This window comes from Scylla paramamosain, chromosome 9, assembly GCF_035594125.1.
Source record: "Scylla paramamosain isolate STU-SP2022 chromosome 9, ASM3559412v1, whole genome shotgun sequence".
Classification (NCBI taxonomy): Eukaryota; Metazoa; Arthropoda; class Malacostraca; order Decapoda; family Portunidae; genus Scylla; species Scylla paramamosain.
This window is the reverse complement of record NC_087159.1, coordinates 19,987,501-20,012,500: the sequence shown is the minus strand read 5'-3', so window position 1 is coordinate 20,012,500 and position 25,000 is coordinate 19,987,501.

The following is a 25,000-nucleotide window of genomic DNA, read 5'->3' as shown; positions in this document are numbered from 1 at the left end:
TCCTGTAAGTTCATACGAGTATAAGACGCTTTGGAAATAAGCCAAGTTTACTGTGAAAATGAAAAGTCTCTCTCTCTCTCTCTCTCTCTCTCTCTCTCTCTCTCTCTCTCTCTCTCTCTCTCTCTCTCTCTCTCTCTCTCTCTCTCTCTCTCTCTCTCATATAATATAAAACTCCATATAAAAAAAGAAAAAACGAACGTTTCTTCCACAGATATTCGTTAATCCCCCGTGGATGATGGTGAGATAAAGAATACCGTCATGGGCTTCTTTTACTATGAAAAAAAAAAATCAGAACAGAGGCCTTTCGAAAACTTCTCTTGATGGGCCTTTCATTTATTAATTTATTGTCATTATTATTTGTTATTATTATTATTATTATTATTATTATTATTATTATTATTATTATTATTATTATTATTATTATTATTATCATTGTTATTATTATTATTATTATTATTATTATTATTATTATTATTATTATTATTATTATTATGATTATTATTATTGTTATTATTGTTGTTGTTGTTGTTGTTGTTGTTGTTGTTGTTGTTGTTGTTGTTGTTGTTATTATTATTATTATTATTATTATTATTATTATTATTATTATCATTATTATTATTGTTATTATTATTATTATTATTATTATTATTGTTATTATTATTATTATTATCATTATTATTATTATTATTATTATTATTAATATTATTATTATTATTATCATTATTATAATTCGTCTTGTCCTTCCCTTAGTTTTCCTCACCTTCTAAGCTGCTAACTCTGTACAACTGCTAATTTTGTACCGCATACACCATGTATGGTGTATGTACTTCACATGGGGGGGGACGGTTTCCACTCATACCACTCTTTTAGACAGAGTGGAATCAAAAGTTTTTCGTCTTATGAATTCCTCTCCTCTAACTGACTGTCTCCAGCCTGTTTCTCATCGCCGCAATATTGCATTTCTTCCTATCTTCTACCGCTATTTTCATGCTAACTGCTCCTCTGATCTTGCTGACTGCATGCCTCCCATCCTCCCGTGGCCTCGCTGCACAAAAATTTCTTCTTCCTCTCATCCCTATTCTGTCCATCTCTCAAATGCAAGAGTTAACCAGTATTTTCAATCATTCGTCCCTTTCTCCGGTAAACTCTGGAACTCCCTGCCTGCTTCTGTATTTACTCCTTCCTATGACTTGAAATCTTTCAAGAGGAAGGTGTCAAGACACTTATTCAGTTTTCGATGTTCCTCTTGACATCTTTTTTGGGACTGGTATCTAATTGGGATTTTTTTTTTCTCCTTTGCCTGTGGCCCTAAATAAAAAGAAGAAGAAGAAAACGAAAAGAAAAGTAGTCCGATCTGGGGACATTTCGGGTCCCCGCCCCAGATGGGGATTCCGAGTCTGGTGTAAGGGTCGCTATATTAATTTATAATTTTGAGTGAAGGATGTGTGTGTAATTAGGTGGGTGTAGTTTTATATGAAGGAAGAGAGTTGTCTTTAGAGGGTAGGCTGTGACTGCCCCCTTGTGTTGTGAGACACAAAGGGAAACGTTCAGTAAGGTCACAGCTGGGTTAATGATAAGTTCATAGCACCCTTTGATTCATTGCATCAGACCTCACTGGGAGTAATGATCGTTTCGGCAGGTGTCTACTGCCTCCTCCTTCTCATAAGAAATTGTCCTAATCCCAAATGTAAAGTAGCAAAAGGGGAAGTTTTCTGGAAACCAATGGCCTCATTTAACACTGTATAACCCACTCTTTCTAACAACTTGTTCACACCCTTCATGTTCCAGAGTTCTGTCTCCATAGATAAAAATATTAAATATTCAGTGAACATCATACGGGACACTGCTGAAGGCTAATCGCTCATTTAAAAATCAGTAGTCCCAGGTAATGAAGAATGCTACACCCGATAAAAGATATACTTGAAAGACTTTCATGATCCCTTTTCCATACATTTAGCTCGCGTGTACCTTGACAGTCCTCTTGTTAAGGGTGAAGTGATTGTAGGGGTTGATTGTGACCAGTCCTTACTGGTACCTAATTCGGAGTCCTTGTTTTCTAATTATTTGGCAGTCGGTGCAGTCTTTCCGCCACTTAAAATTAAAGACTCACCACTAACCTATAATCACATAGAGGATCTTGAGAAGCAACTACCTAACCCGTTCCCGGTTTGTGCTGTCACCCGTGCACGAGCTAAACAGAATGAACCTCCTCAACCATTGTCAGAGAATAGTCATCCCTCTAGTCTAGAGTGAACCTCAACCAATTGTTCACAGATAAGGTTCTCCCTGAAGTTCAGAAAGATGATTCCACCTTAAGTAAATTTCATTCTAAAAGTGTACCTAAGGACCAGATCACCCACTACCTATCATTCTACCACCAGGACAAAATTCTTATGAGTGTATAAACCATCTAAACTATCAGATGATGCAATATGGGCAGAAATTCATCTAATTGCTTTGCCTTTAAAATTAAGGAGGGGAGTTATAGAGATCGCTTATAAAGTTTTTTTGTGGATATTTAGGTGTAACTAAAACTTGTGAAATAATTTTGGCAAATTTTTACTGGCATGGACTAAGAAAGGAAGTTGCCTCTTATGTGAATTCATGGCACACTTGTCAGGTTATAGGCAAACCAAACCAAAGCATCCCTCCTTACTCACTACCGCCAATTCATGTACCTTCTGAACCCCTCGAGAAAGTTATCTTTGATGTTGCTGGACCATAACCAAGAAGAACAAAGAAGGGAAACCAATACATCCTCACTGTATTTAATCCAACCACTAGATAGCTTTTCCCATTAAGAACATAACAACTAAAACAATCGTACCCAAACTTACCTATCTTTTTACTACCTTTGGAATATCTCAGGAAATAGTGAGTGATAGAGGTACTAATTTCACTAGCGATCTCTTTAAGACAGTACTCACAGAGCTCAGTATCACACAGACTCTTTTAACTTCCTACCACCCGCTGTCACAGGGAGCTTTTGAGAGATGTCATCAAACCCTTAAGGCACTCCTCCGTAAATTTTGCCATGAACAGGACCAGGAATGGGACGAAGCGTTGCCATACATGTTGTTTGCCATCAGAAAAACACCCAACGAGTCCTTTGGTGTTTCTCCCTATGAACCAGTGGCTTACCATTAAACAAAATTCAACCTCTACCAATAAAATTACAGCTCTCTTGAGATAGAGTTGTTAGCCATCGTAGCCGCCATCCAAAAAATTGAATGCTACTTGCAAGCCAGTCAACAGCTCCTACAGGTATTGGTATTCACCTACCATAACCCATTGGCTTTCCTCAACCGCAACAATTTCACCAACCGACGCCTCCTCCGATGGTCATTCTTGCTCCAAGCTTGCAACATGGCCCTTCACAGTTCAGAGAACGTCATCGCCGATGCTCTCTCTCGCACCCTCAGTGTTGACGAGGGACTCTCCTACTTCACGACTTCACTACTCGTCTTCAGGGGGGAGGTATAATGGCCCTCGACTAGTCTCATCGTCAACTTGTCACCGAACCATCATCTTCTACAAGTATTCGTCTCGTTTTCGACCGAGTGCTCAGCTTTACACCGACTCGCCGTCCTCGTCAATCCTCGAGTCCGGAACTCCACTTCCTGTCTCATTTAAGGCCTTATCGAACCAGAGCAAGCTAAACTCTTTCTGGTGTTCGCTTACGTGAGTCACATCCACACACCCAAGATTCAGACTCCACTCTAAGGATTATGGTAGCGGCTCTGATCTCATAAGTGTTAATAAACACGGAAGAGAACACACACGCACACCTACATTTTCACTATATTTCTGGTAGTACTCATTTCATGTGGTTATTTGATGTTTTTGTATTTGTGTTAATATTTGCATTGATTTTTTATTTTTTCATATATATATATATATATATATATATATATATATATATATATATATATATATATATATATATATATATATATATATATATATATATATATATATATATATACGTATGCTCTCACATGTCTCGCTGGGAATATATAAATCTAGCGTACTTTTGTACTTTTCCTGTTCTTTGTTAAGCAGAATCTATGCACCCTTTCAGGATCGAGCACTCGATGACTGCTGGAGCGTCGCTTTGTCGGCGGTTCGGGCCGTTTTTAAGAGGTAGTCGTAGTACCTCTCAATCCACGGAGGGGTAGAGGGCGGCCGGTCGAGGCACGGAACAGTGGTAATGACTATGTAGTTGCGGTGCCCTTACAAAAAGAATAACTCTGTGTAGGTATCGATAAATTTTGAGAATATTATTTAATATGGAATTTTGTTAATAGACAGTTTTAAGGTCTGGCAGTATGTGGCTCTGTTAGTTAAAATGTGTTAGTTAAAGTGTTCAAGAACAATCTGAGAGTAGAGAGGGATGATACATTTTTAGGGATATTGCAAAGAATTCAAGGAGTAGGCAGTAGACACCTGCCGAAACGATAATTACTCCCAGTGAGGTCTAAAGCACTGTTCAAGGGGTGCTGTGAACTTATCATTAAACCCAGCTGTGACCTCACTGAACGTTTCCCTTTGTGTCTCACAACACAGTCACAGCCTGCCCTCTAAAGACAACTCTCTTCCCCCACACAAAACTACAAGCACCTAATAACACACACACTCTTCACTCAAAAATTTTAAAATCATCATCGCGACTCCTACACCAGCCTCGGAGTCCCCATATGGGGAGGGGACCATAAATGTCCCCAGGTCGGATTGCCTTTCTGTCGACGACTCTAAGTGTCTTGACACCCCCCTCAACTTTTTCTTCATTAACTTCTGCTACATTCGTGGTCTAAGATCTAATTTTCAATCTGTAGAACACCACCTCTCCTCTTTTAAACCTCATCTTCTTTTCCTCACTGAAACTCAGGTGTCTGAGGCAACTGACAGTAGCCCCTTTTCTGTTCCCTCCTACTTTCTATATCCTCATTTTTTATCCAAAGCTGGATGCTGCGTTTATGTGCGCAATGACTTAACCTGCTCTCGTGCCCACGCTCTTAAATCTTCCGAGTTTTCCACCATCTGGCTACGACTACAGAGTCACTCTCAAACTAAATTTATCTGTGCTGTATACTTCTCACCTAACTCCTCTGACTATAAGAAATTCTTTGATTACTTAACTTCCAAAGTGGAGCACATTCTGACCCCCTTCTCTTTTGCAGAGATGTCCATTCTTAGAGACTTCAATGTTCACCACCAGCTTTGGTTTTCCTTTCCCCATCACTGACCATCCTTGTGAACTAGCCTATAACTTTGCTATCCTCCATGACCTAGAGGAATTGGTGCAACACCCTACTCGTATTCCTGACCGTCTTAGAGATACGCCCAACATTCTTGACCTTTTCCTTACCTCTAACCCTTCTGCGTATGCTGTCACCCTTTCTTCTCCGTTGGGCTCCTCCGATCACAATCTCATATCTTTATCTTGTCCTATGGCTCCAATCCCTCCTCAGGATCCCCATAAGCGAAGGTGCCTCTGGCGTTTTGTCTCCGCTAGTTGGGGGGACCTGAACAGGTATTTTGCTGATTTTCCTTGGAATGACTACTGCTTCCGTGTCAGAGACCCGTCTTTGTGTGCTGAGCGCATAACAGAGATGATAGTGTCTGGCATGGAGGCATACATTCCTCACTCTTTTTCTCGTCCTAAACATTCTAAACCATGGTTTAACACAGCTTGTTCTTGATAAAGAGGTGGCCCACAAAAGGTACTTAAGCCTTCCATCACCAGAATTTCATGCACTTTATATTTCTGTCCGGAACCATGCCAAGTCTGTTCTCCAACTAACCAAAAAACTCTTTCATTAACAGAAAATGTCAAAATCTTTCAAGATCTAACTCCCCTCGTGAATTCTGGCACCTAGCCAAAAATATCTCCAATAACTTTGCTTCTTCTTCTTTCCCTCCTCTATCTCAACCAGATGGCACCACTGCTATCATATTCTAAAGCTGATCTCTTCGCTCAAACCTTTGCTAAAAACTCTACCTTGGACGATTCTGGGCTTGTTGCCCTCTCCTCCACCCTCTGACTCCTTCATGCCACCTATTAAAATTCTTCGCAATGATGTTTTCCATGCCCTCGCTGGCCTAAACCCTCGGAAAACTTATGGACCTGATGGGGTCCCTCCTATTGTTCTCCGAAACTGTGCCTCCGTGCTTGCACCTTGCCTAGTCAAACTCTTTCAGCTCTGTCTGTCAACATCTACCTTTCCTTCCTGCTGGAAGTTTGCCTACATTCAACCTGTTCCTAAAAAAATGGCCGTTCTAATCCCTCAAACTACCGTCCTATTGCTTTAATTTCCTGCCTATTTAAAGTTTTTGAATCTATCCTCAACAGGAAGATTCTTAAAGATGTATCACTTCTCAACCTTCTATCTGATCGCCAGTATGGGTTCCGTCAAGACCGTTCTATTGGTGATCTTCTGGCTTTCCTTACTGAGTCTTGGTCATCCTCTTTTAGAGATTTTGGTGAAACTTTTGCTGTTGCCTTGGACATATCAAAAGTTTTTGATAGAGTCTGGCACAAAGCTTTGATTTCCTAACTACCCTCCTACGGCTTCTATCCTTCTCTCTGTAACTTCATCTCAAGTTTCCTTTCTGACCGTTCTATTGCTGCTGTGGTAGACAGTCATTGTTGTTCTCCTAAATCTATAAACAGTGGTGTTCCTCAGGGTTCTGTCCTGTCACCCACTCTCTTCTTATTATTCGTGAATGATCTTCTAAACCAAACTTCTTGTCCTATCCACTCCTACGCTGATGATACCACCCTGCACTTTTCCACGTCTTTTCATAGACGTCCAACCCTTCAGGAGGTAAATATTTCACGCAGGGAATCCACAGAACGCTTGACTTCTGATCTTTCTAAAATTTCTGATTGGGTATTTGGTATTTGGGTATATTGGGTGTTTGGTAAACTTGGTATTTTCAATGCCTCAAAAAGTCAATTCCTCCATCTATCAACTCGACACAACCTTCCAGACAACTATCCCCTCTTCTTCAATGACACTCAACTGTCCCCCTCTTCTATACTGAACATCCGCGGTCTGTCCTTTACTTATAATCTGAACTGGAAACTTCACATCTCATCTCTAGCTAAAACAGCTGCTATGAAGTTAGGTATTCTGAGACGTCTCCACCAGTTTTTCTCACCCCGCCAGCTGCTAACTCTGTACAAGGGCCTTATCCGTCCATGTATGGAGTATGCTTCACATGTCTGGGGGGGTTCCATTCATACTGCTCTTCTAGACAGGGTGGAATCAAAAGCTTTTCGTCTCCTCTCCTCAAACTAACTGTCTTCAACCTCTCTCTCACCGCCGCAATGTTGCATCTCTAGCTGTCTTGTACCGCTATTTTCATGCTAACTGCTCTTCTGATCTTGCTAACTGCATGCCTCTCCTCCTCCCGCGGCCTCGCTGCACAAGACTTCTTCTTTATCTCACCCCTATTCTGTCCACCTCTCTAATGCAAGAGTTAACCAGTATTCTCAATCATTCATCCCTTTCTCTGGTAAACTCTGGAACTCCCTGCCTGCTTCTGTATTTCCACCTTCGTGTGACTTGAATTCCTTCAAGAGGGAGGTTTCAAGACACTTATTTATCAATTTTTGACTACTGCTTTGACCCTTTTATGGGACTGGCATTTAAGTGGGCTTTTTTTTTTATTGGATTTTTGTTGCCCTTGGCCAGTGTCCCTTCTACATAAAAAAAGAAAAAAATGCGGGCGGAAGGAACTAGTTGTGTTGTTAGGCGGTTTAGATAAGGCCCGGTAGCAAACTGAGAACTTGCTGGCTAACCGACCATCATTTTGACAGATACATAGGTTACGTCCCGAAAATACCTTGTATTTTTAACTATAATTCATATGAAAATGTTCATATGAAAATAACGATTTGTGCCTATTATAAAATAATTACTTGAGAGTGGCTAACCGACCATCATCGTAACAGAGAAGAATATATAAATTCCCAGGCCAGTTATCTATCTAGGTTTGGGGATGAGTAATATTCGGGATGTAGACTTAAAATTCAGATTAGATAGGGAAAATTTACTTTTGATTATGTACTAGAAGTCATACCAGTGATGCACAACATATTTTGTAGAATTCACACCAGTGATGCGTAATATATTTTGATGTAACACCAACATTACTTTAGGATGCTTTTTACTGAAAATTAAGGTAACCCTAGACACAATCAAATAAACTTTTTAGTACATTATCCACTAAAATGTATCTCATGAACTGATTAGGGGCGGGTTACTTATTCCTAATTCCAAGGTAATAAAATAATCTAATAGATTTATCATTATTTATTCAGAGAAAAATTATATGAAGTCTTTGTTTGTTATATAACAATTTACAGCAATTAAAATTAATCTTTTGTCATGGGATTTTTCAGTGCCTTATAGATCTCCGGTCAATTAACGGTACCATACCACACAAAATAAAAATAAAAAAAATATTAGGCATAAACCGTTTTTTTTTTTTTGCCTTAAGAACAAACAAATTAAACAATAATCTTAAGACAAAGTAAACAAACACAAACAAAATTTCCATCAAACTTAAAATTCAGATTAAAAAATAATTGATAATTAAAAAAAAAGAGTCAAAATCAGACTTAAACTTAATAATAATAATAATAATAATAATAATAATAATAATAATAATAATAATAATAATAATAATGATAATAATAATAGTAATAATAATAATAATAATAATAATAATATCAATCAAAAGAAATAAATCAAAGAACTTTAAGCCTAACTGATCAGAAACTTGCCCCCCCCACTCCCTATAATTATAAGAAAATTCTTCGACGACCTAACTTCCAAAGCGGAGCATATTCGCTTCCCTTTCGTGGAGGTCTTCATTCTTCGAGACTTCATTGTCCACCACCAGCTTTGTTTTTTTCTCTTCACTGACTAATCTGGTGAGTTTTGTAATTTTCAATGACCTAATGTACCCTTTCCCAACCCTGGGGTCGCCAAATGTTTTCCCTTGGGTTGCCAAGTTACGATTATAACACCGTATACTCATATTGCTGGTGTTTTATACTGTCTGTAGCGACATTTTGCTTCGGTATTTTATGATCTTAATGCAGTAGTCAAGATTGCCAATACTGTAGATTCCAAGTAGGTTGCAGATTAAACATTTCTACGGCAACACTTTCAACGAATCAACTATAATTAGAAAAAAAATAAATAAATGAAATAAAATCTTACAAGCAAGATCCAGAGGCAAGGATTCCATTAAAATAAAATAATCAGGTGGTAGTTTTCTTAATATGGAATATGCCAGCATATTATTTCAGAAGTAGATACCTTTTCCAACCTAACCTATGGGTTTCTTAAAGACCCCATGATTTTCCTGCTTTTGTGTCATTAGTCCTTCTTTTCTTTTCTCTCCTCCTTCTCCTCCTCCTCCTCCTCCTCCCCTAGTGAACGGACGTGTTTAGTGAGCAGTGACCTGACGCTAATATAGTTGGCTAGTGTAGACATGGCGCCTTGTGTTGCTGAGTCGTCTGGTTGTGTTAGTTCTCCTGTTCTCGAGGCCTTTGTTGCGAAGGTCTCAGAGGAGGAGGCTGAGTTCTATCGAAGGATCTCGGAGGTGCAGGCTGAGTTTCGTGAGAGGATCTCAGACCTGCAGCCTGAGTTCTGTGAGAGGATCTCAACACCTGTGGGAGGGTCGTGCCCCACCGTCACCTTACCTAGTAAGGCAACGGAGGAGCAGTGGTCGGTGGTGTGCAGGGGAGCCAAGAGGGTGAAGGTGAAAGTCCTCACGGCACCTTGCGTGGAGACGAAGAATCCCTTCAGTGTGCTGGAGGAAGGGAAGGAGGAGGTGGACATGGCGGGAGGAGGCAGGAAGGAGGGGCAGATGCAGTTACCCTGCCCCAAGGTAGAGTGCTTGTGTTTGGAGATAGTGATAGATAGTGCGTTCTGTGCTAGGGATAGGAAGCGTAGGTCGAGGGTGTGTTTGCCGGGGGCCGGGATAGGGAAGGTAGCTGATAGGCTAGACACGTGCTTGGAAAAAGATGGGACCAAGCCCATTGTTTTTCTCAGTGCGGGAGGGAATGACCTTGGTAAGGTCAGGAGTGAGGAGCTTATCGGGAGGTTTCGACAGGCTTTGGACAGGATTAGGGACAAGGGAGGGATCCCTGTGGTATGTGGTGTCTTGCCGAGGAGGGGAGTTGGTGCTGAGTGGCTATCCAGGGCTATTACAGTGAATCGCAGGCTAGCGAATCATTGTAAGAGTAATGGATGGACGTTCATCGAGAACTGGGACCTTTTCTATGGTAGGGACACCTTGTACGCCAGGGATGGAGTGCATTTGTCACGCCAGGGTGTTCGTGTTTTGGCCGAAACACTCGAGCGGGAAGTAACTGCACTCCAGCACTTTTTTCGTTAGTCGGGAAGGAAGAAGGGGTAGTGATGAGAAAGCGAGGGGCAAATTAGTTAAATCTAGAAAGGTAGCTAGCTCAGGGAAGGTGAGAAATAGCTTAAGTGTTTACTACACAAACTGTAGAAGTATTCTGAATAAAATAGACTTGCTTAGAGGAACAGCGAGTGTAGAGAAATTTGATATCATTGCTTTAACTGAAACTTGGTTAGATATGACAGGAAAAGTATTTAATCCAGAGGTTAAGATAGATGGTTATACAATGTTCTATAAAGATAGGGAAAACAGGAGAGGAGGAGGCGTCTCGTTCTACGTTAGGGAGACATTACAGTGTTGTATGAACAGTAGAATTAAAACAGATAACAAAGCAGAGTCGATATGGGTAGATATTAAGGAAGGATCGCAGTCAGTAGTACTAGGGGTAGTTTACAGACCACCGACCAGTACAGAGGAAATTAACACCTTACTGTGGCAGGAATTAAATAGAGCAGGCAGGTACAGTCAGGTATGTGTGGTAGGAGATTTTAATTTTAGGAATATCGACTGGAGTCTTATTGTGGGTAACAAGGAAGCAGAGGAATTTCTTAAGGTAATTCAGGATAATTTTTTAAAACAGGTAGTCGTAGAACCCACAAGGGAGAATAATATTTTAGATTTAATTCTTACTAACAGGGAGGAAGCAGTCACGCAGGTAGAGGTTGGAGGACAGCTAGGTAACAGTGACCATAGATAAATTAGGTACAATTTAGAATGGGAAGAAACTGTTAGAACAAAAACACTAGTAAAATACCTGAGTTTAGGGGCTTTGGACTTTAGGGGCTGATATTAGGGCTGAGGTCAGGTCAGGGACGGAGTTCAGAGAGATAAGGCAGGATGAGAGAGGTGAGGTGAGGCGTGAAGGTGTAAGACAAGAGGAGGGAAGATGTGTCCGGAAGGGGAGGAGGAAAGAGGAAGGGGGAGATAGGTGTGAGTATGTTGGAATGTCAGGTCATGCTGAAATGAGAGAGGTGAGGTCGAGGCTAATAGATGAGGGAGTAGAGAGGATGGTAGGGGCCGAAATGAGGGGATTAGGTGAGGTAAATGTAGATGAATTGTATAAATATTTCGTAAAGTTCATACAGGTCAGTTAGCAAATATCCCGTATAGGACAATAAGATCACAAAAAAAAAATGACCCTAAATGGATAACTGCTAGGTTTAAGCATTATATAGGGCGTAAGAGAAGTATATATAAGAGATTAAGGGCAGGTGAAGAAGTTTTAAGGACACAATTAGTTAGAACAGTCAGGAAGTTAACGAGGAAAGCTAAGGACAATTATGAATTGAAGGTAGCCAGCCAGGCGAAGACGAACCCCCAAGGGATTTTATCAGGTATACAGGACTTATACTATAAGTATAAGTTATAAGTATAAGGATACTATAGGTCCATTAAAGGCAGCAGATGGGGAACTGGTTAGTTCCGGAGAGGAGATTAGTAAACTTCTGAATGAGTATTTTTTAACTGTCTTCACCCAGGAAAACATGCAGGATATGCCAAACAGTAAACAGGTGTTTAGAGCAGATGAGAATGAGAAGCTGACAGATATTTCCATAACTAGGGAGATAGTGGAACAGGAGATAGATAGGCTAAAAAAGTTCAAGACACCAGGACCTGATGAAATATATCCCAGAGTACTTAAGGAATGCAAAGAGATTATTAGTGAGCCGTTAGTTTCTGTCTTTAGGAAATCATTGGAGTCGGGTGAGGTACCAGTAATGTGGAGGCAGGCTAATGTATTACCCATCTTTAAGAAAGGAGATAAAACTTTAGCGTCTAATTATAGACCTGTCAGCTTAACTTCAGTTGTAGGTAAAATGTTAGAGTCAATAATAGCGAGGAACATTAGGGAAAATTTAGACAAACATAACTTGTTATATCAGTCACAGCATGGCTTCACGAAAGGAAGTCTTGCCTGACAAATTTGTTAAGTTTTTACAGTAAGTTGTACGAGGCAGTAGATAATGGTGATAGTTATGATATCTTATATCTGGACTTTAGTAAAGCATTTGACAAGGTACCCCATCAAAGGCTCCTGAGAAAGGTTAGGGCACATGGGATAGATGGGAAGGTGTTAGGCTGGATAAGGTCATGGCTTAGTGACAGGCGACAGAGAGTGGTAATAAACGGCTCGAAATCCGAGTGGGGTCATGTAATTAGTGGGGTGCCTCAGGGATCAGTATTAGGACCATTGTTATTTCTAATATAAATCAATGACTTGGATAGTAGAATTAGTAGTGATGTTAGTAAATTTGCGGATGACACAAAGATAGGTAGATTAATTAGGTCAGAATCGGATGCTTTAGCGTAGGTAGAGGAAACCCACACAATAGGTACACATTAAACAACCAAACTCTGGTAGGTACAGGCTGCGAGAAAAATTTAGGAGTTATAGTTAACTCTGAACTCCGTCTAGGGAAACAATGCATAGAAGCCAGAAACAGGGCAAATAGGGTACTAGGATTCATTTTTAGGAATGTTAAAAGTAGAAGGCCGGAAGTATTAAAGTTATACTTGGCGCTGGTCAGACCTCATCTAGACTACGCTGTGCAGTTCTGGTCCCCACATTACAGGAAAGATATAGGTCTATTAGAATCAGTACAGAGGAGAATGACTAAAAGGATACAGGGGATGAGGAGTATTCCTTACGAGGCGAGGTTGAAGCTGTTAAATTTACATTCTTTAGAGAGATATAGGTTAAGAGGGGACCTGATAGAAGTCTTTAAGTGGTATAAGGGTTATAACAAGGGGTATGTAGGCAAAATTCTTAGGATCAGCAACCAGGGTAGAACATTGGTTCCTGATTGGCTTACTGGCTTATTAGTCAAATGCTTAGTAGGACTTAATGGGTGACTGGCTTAGTGGCTTATTGGTCAATTGGCTTTGCAGGACTTATTGGGTGATTGGCTAAGTGGCTTATTAGCCAACTGGGTTATTAGGGATTACTGGCTTATTTCCTGACTTGCACAGTTGGGGTTATTGGGTGATAGGCTTCGTGTCTTATTGGCTAACTGGCTAACTAACTTATGAGGCGACTGGCTTAATAGTGCTTATTCAGTGACTGGCTTAGTATGGCTTATTGACTTGTTTACTGGTTTATTTCTTGACTGGCTTACTAGCTTATTAGTCAATTGACTAGTAAGACTTAATGGATGATTGGCTTAGTGGCTTATTGGTCAATTGACTTTGTAGGACTTTCTGGATGATTGGCTTAGTGGCTTATTGGCCAGTTCGGTTCGTAGGGCTTACTGAGTGACTGGGTTAGTGGCTTATTTCCTGACTGGTACAGTAGGCCTTATTCGGTAACAGGTTTAATGTCTTATTGGGTGACTGGCTTAGTGGGCCTTATTGGGTGATTTGCTTAATAGAGTTTATTCGGTGACTGGCTTACTGGCTTACTTTTTAACTGGCTTAGTGGTTTATTAGTCAATTGGCTTAATAGGTCTTATTGGGTGATTGGTTTGGTGACTTATTGGTCAGTGGCTTCTTAGGGCTTATTGGATGATTGGTTTAGTTGGTTTATTGGGTGACTGGTTTAATGGTTTATTGGACAAGTGGCTTTGTAACACTTGTTGGGTGACTAGCTAAATGGCTTATTGGTCAATCGGCTTTGTAGGGCGTACTGGTCAATTGGCTTTGTAGGGTTTATTAGGTGACTGGCTTAGTGGCTTCTTAGGTGACTGGCTTAGTAGGGGTTATTGGGTGACTGTCTTAGTGAGTATTTTTTTTGGCTGCCTTAGTGGCTTATTGCTGACTGGCTTACAGGGTTATTGGCTAACTTGCTTAGGTGTTTACTGGTTACTAGCTTATGGGCTAACTGGCTTAGTTACTGGATAATAACCCAATTAAACCAGTCACCTAATAAGCCTTACAAAGCCAGTTGACCAATAAGCCACTAAGCCAGTCACCCAACAAGAGGTACAAAGCCAAATGACCAATAGGGCAGTAAGCTAGCCACAAATAAATCCTACTAAGCCAGTCAGGAAATAAGCCCCTAAGCCAATCATTCCATAAGTCTTACTAAGCCAGTCAGGAAATAAGCCAAAACGGTGAAAGTTGCCGCTATACTTTTACATATTTCTCTACTATTTCAACTCAGTTAATATCTCTTATCTAATATAACTGTTCCACATATTTTATATTGAATTTATTACGAACATGCATTTCTTATCTAATAAAACTTTCTAACTTTGATTTTGCCTACTCATTTACGGACAGTGAAAGTTTCACGGGTCCCGCTGTAATGGAACCAGATTAACTTGGTATTCGGGGTGTTGGCTGTTCCTGTCCTACATTGGTGTCACGTTCACAGTTGACAATCATATGAACACATCTCTCTTTCGCTCATACTGTCATCCTTTGTCTTAATTATTCCAAAATCATAATTTGTTATATACGACTGCATTTTATTTATTTTTTTTTTTTTTAAGGGCTTTCGATTTGATGATAGGACAACGACAGTGTATATCTTCCGATACACTTGGCAACGTGTATAGTTCATGGGGTGCTGCCACCCTAGTGTCCTTGATACGTGAATCCCCCAGGCCGCGCCCTGCTGGCTTTTGTCAAGTCAGGTCACTCCAGGGTTGAGGTGGCAACAGCGCGGAGAGAGATACAGCCAACACCCGAGTACCAAATTAGTCTGGTTCCACTATAGTTATTATTATCATTATTATTATTATTATTATTATTATTATTATTATTATTATTAGTATTAGTATTATTATCATTATTATTATAGTTGTTGTAGTTGTTATTATTATCATCATCATTAGTGCGACAATAAGCTTATTATAAAGTTTTGAGAACCTCTCCCTTAGACATATCAAAATCATCTGATAGAGTCTGGTAGCCAGCTGGTGCAAAACTCGGAATATTCAAAGTAGGAGGGAGCAGAAAAGGGGCTACTGTCAGTTGCCTCAGACACCTGTTTTTCTTTTCCTCACAGAAATACAGGTGTCTGCAGCAACTGACAGTAGCCCCTTTCCTGCTCCCTCCTACTTTCTCTATCCTCATTTTCAATCCAAAGATGGATGTTGCGTTTATGTGCGCAACTAGTTTACCTGCTCTCGTGCCCACGCTCTTGAATCATCTGAGTTTTCCACCATCTGGCTACGACTACAGAGTCATTCCCAAACTAAATTTATCTGTGCTGTATACCTCTCACCTAACTCCTCTGACCATAAGATATTCTTTGAATACTTAACTTCCAATATGGAAAACTTTCTGACTTTCTTCCCTTTCGCGGAGATCTCTATTCTTGGAAACTCCAATGTTCATCACCAGCTTTGGCTTTCCTCTCCCTTCACTGACCATCATGGTGAACTAGCTTTTAACTTTGCTATTCTCCACGACCTAGAGCAATTGGTGCAACACACTACTCGTATTCCTGACCGTCTTAGAGATACGCTCAACATTCTTGACCTTTTCCTAATCTCTAATCCTTCCGCTTATGCTGTTACCCTTTCCTCTTCGTTGGGCTCCTCCGATCACAATCTTATATCTGTATCTTGTCCTATCTCTCCAATCCCTCCTCAGGATCCACCTAAGCGTAGGTGCCTCTGGCGTTTTGCCTCTGCTAGTTGGGAGGACCTTAGGAGGTATTTTGCTGGTTTTCCTTGGAATGACTACTGCTTCCGTGTCAGAGAACCGAGTCTCAGTGTCAGTGTGACGAACGCATAACAGAGTGTCTGGTATAGAGGCGTACATTCCTCACTCTTTTCTCGACCTAAACCTTCCTAACCTTGGTTTAACACACCTTGTTCTCGTGCTATATATGATAGAGAGTTGGCCCACAAAAGGTACTTAAGCCTTCCATCACCAGAATCTCATGCGCTTTATATTTTGTGCCCGGAACCATGCAAAGCCTGTTCTCCATCTAGCCAAAAACTATTTCATTAATAGTTTTTAATTTCATTATCTAACTCCCCTCGTGACTTTTGGCGTCTAGCCAAAAATATCTCCAATAACTTTGCTTCTTCTTCTTTCCCTCCTCTATTTCAACCAGATGGCACCACTGCTATCACATCTGTCCCTAAACCTGAACTCTTCGCTCAAACCTTTGCTAAATCTCTACCTTGGACGATTCAGGGCTTGTTCCTCCCCCTCCTCCACCCTCTGACTACTTCATGCCACCTCTTAAAATTCTTCGCATTGATGTTTTACATGCCCTCGCTGGCCTTAACCCTCGGAAAGCTTATGGACCTGATGGGGTCGCTCCTATTGTCCTCCAAAACTGTGCCTCCGTGCTTGCACCTTGCCTGGTCAAACTCTTTCCACTCTTTCTCGAAGTTTGCTTACATTCAGCCTGTTCCTAAAAAGGATGACCGTTCTAATCCCTCAAACTACCGTCCTATTGCTTTAATTTCTTGCCTATCTAAAGTTTTCGAATCTATCTTCAACAGGAAGATTCTTAAACATCTAACACTTCTATCCTCTTGATCATGAGTCTTGATCATCCTCTATTAGAGATTTTGGTGAAACAATTGTTGTTGCCTTGGACATATCAAAAGCTTTTGATAGAGTCTGGTACAAAGCTTTGATTTTCAAACTACCCTCTTACAGCTTCTGTCATCCTCTCTGTAATTTCATCTCAAGCTGCTTTTCTGACGGCTCCCTTGCTACTGTGGTAGACAGTCACTGTTCTTCTCCTAAATATATTAATAGTGGTGTTCCTTAGGGTTCTGTCCTGTTACCCACTCTCTTCTTATTATCCATCAATGATCTTCTAAACCAAACTTTTCGTACGCTAATGATACCACCCTGCGCTATTCCATGTCTTTTCATAGACGTCCAACCCTTCAGGAAGTAAATATTTTACCCAGGGAAGCCACAAAGCGACTGAATTCTGATATTTCTAAAATTTCTGATTGGGGCAGAGCAAACTTGGTATTGTTCAATGCCTCAAAAACCCAATTCCCCCACACAACCTTGCAGACAACTATCCCCTCTTTTTCAATGACACTCAACTGTCTCCCTCTTCTACACTGAACATCCTCGGTCTGTCTGTTACTTATAATCTAAACTGGAAACTTTACGTCTTATCTCTAGCTAAAACAGCTTCCATGCAGTTAGGTATTCTGAGATGTCTCCGCCAGATTTTCTTGGCACTCCTTCCCCCAACCCCTAGCTGCTAACTCTGTACAAGGATCTTATCTGTTCATGTATGGAGTAGGCTTCACATGGTCGAGGGGGTTCCGTTCATACCGCTCTTCAAAACACGGTGGAATCAAAAGCTTTTTAACTGACTGTCTGCAGCCTCTCTCTCATCGCCGCAATGTTGCATCTCTAATTATCTTCTACCGCTATTTTCATGCTAACTGCTCTGATGATTTTGCTAATTGCATGTCTCCCCTCCTCCCGCGGCGTCGTTGCACAAGACTTTCTTGCTTCTTTCATCCCTATTCTGTCCACCTCTCTAATGTAAGAGTTAACTAGTAGTCTCAGTCATTCATCCCTTTCTGTGTTAAACTCTGGAACTCCCTGCCTGCTTCTGTATTTCCACGTTCCTGTGACTTGAATTCCTTTAAGAGGGAGGTTTCAAGACAGTTATCCTTCAGTTTTTGACTACAGCTTTGGACCCTTTTCTGGAACTGGCATCTCAGTGAGCTTTTTTTTTTTATTGTATTATATATATATATATATATATATATATATATATATATATATATATATATATATATATATATATATATATATATATATATATATATATATATATATATGTATGTATGTGTGTGTGTGTGTGTGTGTGTGTGTGTGTGTGTGTGTGTGTGTGTGTGTAGGGGGACACTGGCCAAAGGCAATAAAAATCCAATAAAATATATATATATATATATATATATATATATATATATATATATATATATATATATATATATATATAAAAGCCCGGAGCCGCCGTGGTACAGTGGTCCCGCGTGCGCTTTGGGGGCCAAGTGGTCATCAGGCGCACGGGTTCGAATCCTGGCTACGGTCCGAGGGTAGGAAGGGCATCCACTCGGGGTAACGGTTCCCAAATGCCAAATCCAAAAGTCCTTCATCAGGAGGCACCGTCTCAGCCCTAACAGACTAGGGAAAACTATACGTTAAAAAAAAAAAAAATATATATATATATAAAAGCCCACTAAGATGCCAGTCCCAGAAAAGGGTCCAAAGCTGTAGTCAAAAACTGGATAAGTGTCTTGAAACCTCCCTCTTGAAGGAATTCAAGTCATAACAACGTAGAAATACAGAAGCAGGCAGGGAGTTCCAGAGTTTAAGTAAGAGATGAATGACTGAGAATACTGGTTAACTCCTGCATTAGAGTGGTGGACAGAATAGGGATGAGAGAAACAAGAAAGTCTTGTGCAGCGAGGCCGCGGGAGAAGGGGAGACATGCAATTAGCAAGATCAGATCAGTTAGCATGAAAATAGCGGTAGAACATAGTTAGAGATGCAACATTGCGGCGATGAGAGAGAGGCTGAAGACAGTCAGTTGCAGGAGAAGAGTTGATGAGAGAAAAAGCTTTTGATTCCACCACGTTTAGAAGAGCGGTATGAGTGGAACCTCCTCGACCATGTGAAGCCTACTCCATACATGAACAGATAAGGCCCTTCTACAGAGTTAGCAGCTAGGTGTGGGGGGGGGATGGGAGGTGCTAAGAAAAACTGGCGGAGACATCTTAGAACACCTAACTTCATGGAAGCTGTTTTAGCTAGAGATAAGATGTGAAGTTTCAAGACAGTTATCCTTCAGTTTTTGACTACTGCATATATATATATATATATATATATATATATATATATATATATATATATATATATATATATATATATATATATATATATATATATATATATATATATATATATATATATATATATATATATATATATATATATATATATATATATATATATATATATATATAACTATCCACCTACGGCTTTTTTCGTTCTCCCTGTAACTTCATCTCAAGTTTCATCTCCAGCTGCTATTGTGGTAGACGGTCACAGTTCACCTAAGTTATGGTCACCCACTCTCTTCCTGTTATTTATTAATGATTTTCTGAGCTAAACTTACTGTCCTATACACTTCTACGCTGATAATACCACTTTTCTCACGTCATTTTCCAGACTTTAACCTTTCGGGAAATAAACGACTCACATAGGGAAATCACAGAGCGCTTGACTTCTGATCTTTGTAAAATATCTCACTGAACAGAGCAGATCTAATGTTATTCAATGCCCAGGAAAAAAAAAAAAAAAGAAAGAAAAGAAATTATCAACTCAACACAACCTTCCAGATTCTTCAGTGATACTCAGCTACCCCCCCCTCTTCTACACTGAACATCATCGGTCCGCCCTTTAGTACTAAACTTAAATGGTAACTTCACATCTCGTCTCTTGCTAAAACAACTTCAGTAAAGGTGGGCGCTCTGAGTAATCTCCGTTAGTTTTTTCTCACCTCCCTCACAACCTCCCTGCTAACCCTGCATAAGGGTTCATGTAAGAAGCATGTTTCACATAATATGGAGTGCTCCACTCATACTGCTCTCTTAAATAGAGTGGAATGAAAAGCATTTCGTTTTATCAAAGCCTCTCCCCTAACTGACCAACTTCACCTTCTCTTTCTTCGCGCTAATATTACATCTCTTGCAATATTCTACAGCTACTTTCGCGTTAACTATTCTTTTGATCTTGCTAACAGCATGCCTCCTCTCCTCACGCGGTCTCGCTGCAGAAGACTTTTAAATTTTTTTTAACCCTTACTCTGTTCATCTCTCTACTGCAAGAGTTAAGCAGTATCCCCATTCGTTAATTCTTTTCGCTGGTAGACTCTTGAACTCCCTGCCTGCATCCGTATTTCCTATTTCTCCCTCCCTGATTTCAAGAGACAGGTTGCAAGACACGTCTCTAACTTTAGATAATCCTTATAGGGAGTAAAATCTTTTTTTTTTTTTTGTAGCCCTTGACTACAAAGATCTTGGCTTCTTTCATAAAAAAAATAAATTAAATAAAATTAAATAAAAAAAAAAGATAAAATAAAACCTGATAGCAGCAAAATAAGAACGGGAGACGCTTTCACGAAATACACATTTGCATCGGCTCTTGTCTTTTTGCCAAAACAGCAAGGGCAGCTCACAGAAGTCACAAGTTGATCACTAGTTGTTTATTTACAAGATGTGGAAGCGATGTCACAGTACACTGCTATTTGAAACTCAAATCATGAAAGAAATGTCTTAAAGAACATGAAAAAAATGTAATATAACAAATAACCAAAAACAATAAAAAGAAGAAAAATAAAGGTGCATAATGGCAACCCCAATGTCGTACTTTCTCAATTATCCTCACAATGACTGCAATCGAACGACTGTTCTTCGTCCTAGTCTTCTACTGACGACTCATGACTTGGGCTGTGGGGAGGTGAGGAAAAAAAATAAAAAATAAAAAAAAAATAAATAAATAAATAAATAAATAAATAATAAAAAAAAAAAAATATATATATATATATATATATATATATATATATATATATATATATATATATATATATATATATATATATATATATATATATATATATATATATATATATATATATATATATATATATATATATATATATATATATATATATATATATATATATATATATATATATATATATATATATATATATATATATATATATATATATATATATATATATATATATATATATATATATATATATATATATATATATATATATATATATATATATATATATATATATATATATATATATATATATATATATATATATATATATATATATATATATATATATATATATATATATATATATATATATATATATATATAACACTAAAACTCATCATGAATGTGGAATGGATTCTACTAATGGAGTGCCAGCTGTATGTCATGATGTTCATGGCATTTGTGTTTGTTGGTGGGTGAACATCAATTTACGTGGGAGGCACAAACGTTTTTAGAGTCTGGAGGTAGGGTTCGTTATTGGAAATTGACGATTTTCTTGGCACGTAATCCAGTTTGTTATTTAATTTCTACGTTATTCGAAATGAAAAATAATGTTTGAAAGAATGGTCACTGGTCGTTATTCCTCATCGCTGGGTTATCCTCAGCCACAGCCAGGGAAAAGGTAAATGCACTTGCACAAGCGATATATGATAGCAAGACCGACAAATCGTGTCGTGAGCAATGAGGGTCTTGTCCGCTGCTCCTAGATGTCCATTCTCTATGTATGTAGACTGAAAACACTGGGGGAATTGCCTAATAACTTGCTAACTTTCGATAGAAAATAGCTAAAAAATAGCAGTTCTTTTCAAAACATACTGTTAAGTATAAAAAAAAAAATAATTGATTTAATATATATATATATATATATATATATATATATATATATATATATATATATATATATATATATATATATATATATATATATATATATATATATATATATATATATATATATATATATATATATATATATATATATATATATATATATATATATATATATATATATGAGAATTATTTTCTCTACTTAACATTTAAAAGGCCTGAATAACAATATCCTGTCCAACATTACGTAGGGTATGTATCCAGATGAAGCTGATGGCTTGTTTGGGGATGGTAGCTTACTCTTGACATATTTAGTATCTGTTTTCACGAATCTAACACATAACATTGGTTGAGCACGTTTTCTCCTTTTCAGGGCATACCGAATGCAAGGGACTACATTGACTGTAATGATGTTCCTTTTATTTCTTTGTTTGTCTTTCACTAAGTTCATTAAGTTCAGTGCGAAGGGCATGGGTAGTTAGAATTACTCTACTCACTGGTTTCATGATCAAAAGTGTTAAATCTTCCAGCAACTTAGCTGGACCATAATTTCCTTCAAAAATCTTATTAACACTTTGAGTTTAATCTAAAACAGTCTTAAAAAGTGACAAGTATGCATATCTGAAATAATCACAGTATATATTAAACAATATTTCTGATGTTTAGCAACTTTAAAGAGTGACACACTCATATGCACCAGTGAAGGGATCTAAAGTTTTTGAATCAGGAAGATTCTTAAACATCTCTCACTTCACAACCTTATATCTGATCCTCTGCATGAGTTCCGTTGAGACTGCTCTACTGATGATCTGGCTTTCTTACTGAGGTCATCCTCTTTTAGGGATTTTCGTGAAACTTTCGCCAAACCCTCAAAACCTCAAAGAGCTTTTGAAAGAGTCTGGCATAAACCTTTGATTTCCAAACTAACCTCCTGCCTCCTCCTATCCTCTCTGTAAATTCATCCCACGTTTCCTTTCTGACCGTTCTGTTGCTGTTGTTGTAAATAGTCACTGTTCTTCTCTTAAGTCTAATGGTAGTGGTGTTCCTCGGTGGTAATGGTCTAATGGTAGTGGTGTTCTGTCCTGTTATTATTCATCAATGATCTTCTAAACTAGACTTTTTGCCCTATCCACTCCTACGATGATGATAGCAATCTGCACTTTTCCACGTCTTTTCGTAGACGTCCAATCCTTCAGGAAGTAAACACCTCATGCAAGAAAGCCACAAAAACATCTGACTTCTGATCTCTCTTAAATTTCTGATTGGGCAGAGCAAACTCAGAATTGTTCAATGCCTCAAAAATTCAATTCCTTCATTAACCTTTCAGATAACTATCCCCTCTCTTCAGTGACACTCAACTGTCTCCCTGTTCTACACTGAACATCCTCGGGCTGTCCTTTACTTGTAATCTAAACTGGAAACTTCACATCTCATCTCCAACTAAAACAGCTTCTATGAAGTCGAGCGTTCTGAGTCGTCTCCGCCAGTTTTCTCCTCCCCCCCAATACTAACTCTGCACATGGGTGTTATCCGTCCACGTATGGAGTATGCTTCATATGTATGGAGCGTTCCACTCATACTGCTCTTTTTCTCTGTTTTTAAATGGGGCTCTTTTGCTTCGAGCTACTGCCGCTAGAGTCGCTACCCTCAATTACCATGCATTGACAATCGCTGAACAATCATCGTGGAGCGATAATCGTGATAATCGCATCGAGCAAAACGTACCTTTAGGGCCCTTAGCGCCCAAATCGAGTGTCTTGTCAAGGTGTAAAGGAGTCTATGATTTAGCCAGTTGAGCATGTAGTAACAAATATTCTGTCAGTCATTTTTGTAATTTCATTCTAATATCATATTGTTATTCTAAGATTCGTTCATCAACACAACATTTATATCTCCTATTTCATCTAAAAGTGTGGGTTCATTACTTTTTTTGAGTATAGCTGTACACATGGTTCTGTGCATTGGCAAATGTGTTTCTCTTTTATCATCACCAAAGCACCTTTTAACTACATCAACAATGTTAGAAGAACACTGTACTACTGCCAAAAGAGCCAAATGTGATACATTCCATGCTACATCGTTGGGTATTTTTACTTTAGAGAAATTCATTTTCAGCTGTTATGAGGAAGTAAATGGCTTAATGTTGGTCAAATGCTTTCTTACTTTTTATCCATTTCCTTTATAAAACGTACATTGAAACCTATTTGCATCACCAGAAATTTTCATTAACCAGCCCTTGCAGAAATCCTCTTGAAGCCACTTTTCAGAATTTCTGTGTGTGAGCTAGCTTTCGCATCTTAAATAAATTATCAAGGTATTTACTACACTGAGTAGATCAATTTAAATTACACATTGTCATGTGATTGGTCCAGTTTACCCTGAAAAAGAACACGTTTTCTTAGTGTCACCCCCTCTTCCGTTTTCCTTCTAAGCATATCTTTATTCTTAATTATAAGTTCGTATAAGGGTTATTTACTCATTCTATATCATGTAGTCCTATTCTCTTCATATATATTTTTTTTTTTATATATGTATGTATATGTAAAGGAAAAGGTGTATTTAAGGTGGAAGCGAGAGGCGATAGTGTCTGGGTTTTGTATCTGAATCAGCAAATTCTTCAGAGCGCCAAAGATCCTGAGGGGATTGAGAGAGGCGGCGTTCTCAGGGGGATAAATTCGGGTGTGGTGTGGTGACGGAGTGTGTGTGTGGAGGTATTAGTTATGTGGTGGTATAACCCTGATATTCAGAATCAGGTTGGTGAGTCTTTTGTGGTATCAAGAGCTCTTGTCCACTGAAAACTGGTTGATGAGTTGTGTCAGTGATGTAACGCTGAGGGGTCAGCGTCGGTGTGGACCAATAGGCGGAGGGGTCAGCGTCGGCGACCAGAGGAGATAACAAGAGAAAGGGAAAAGAAGAAAAAGCAGAAGAAAAGAAATAGAAAAAAAAATGTATACTTAAAAAATGCAGAACTAGATGTAATTGGCGAAGGGGAGTACGGTGGACAGGGAGTTGAAGTGGGAGAGGGATGGATGGAGGAAGAATGAAGAGGAGTAGGTGTCAGGAAAAAGGAATAGTTATTCGCCACTACATCCTCTCCCTATATTACTTCACTCACCCATCCTGCTTAAATCTGTTACCTCTACTTTCTTCGCGTACTCCCATCCTCCTCCTTTGATCCTTCCTCCACTTCCTTGCCTCAGAT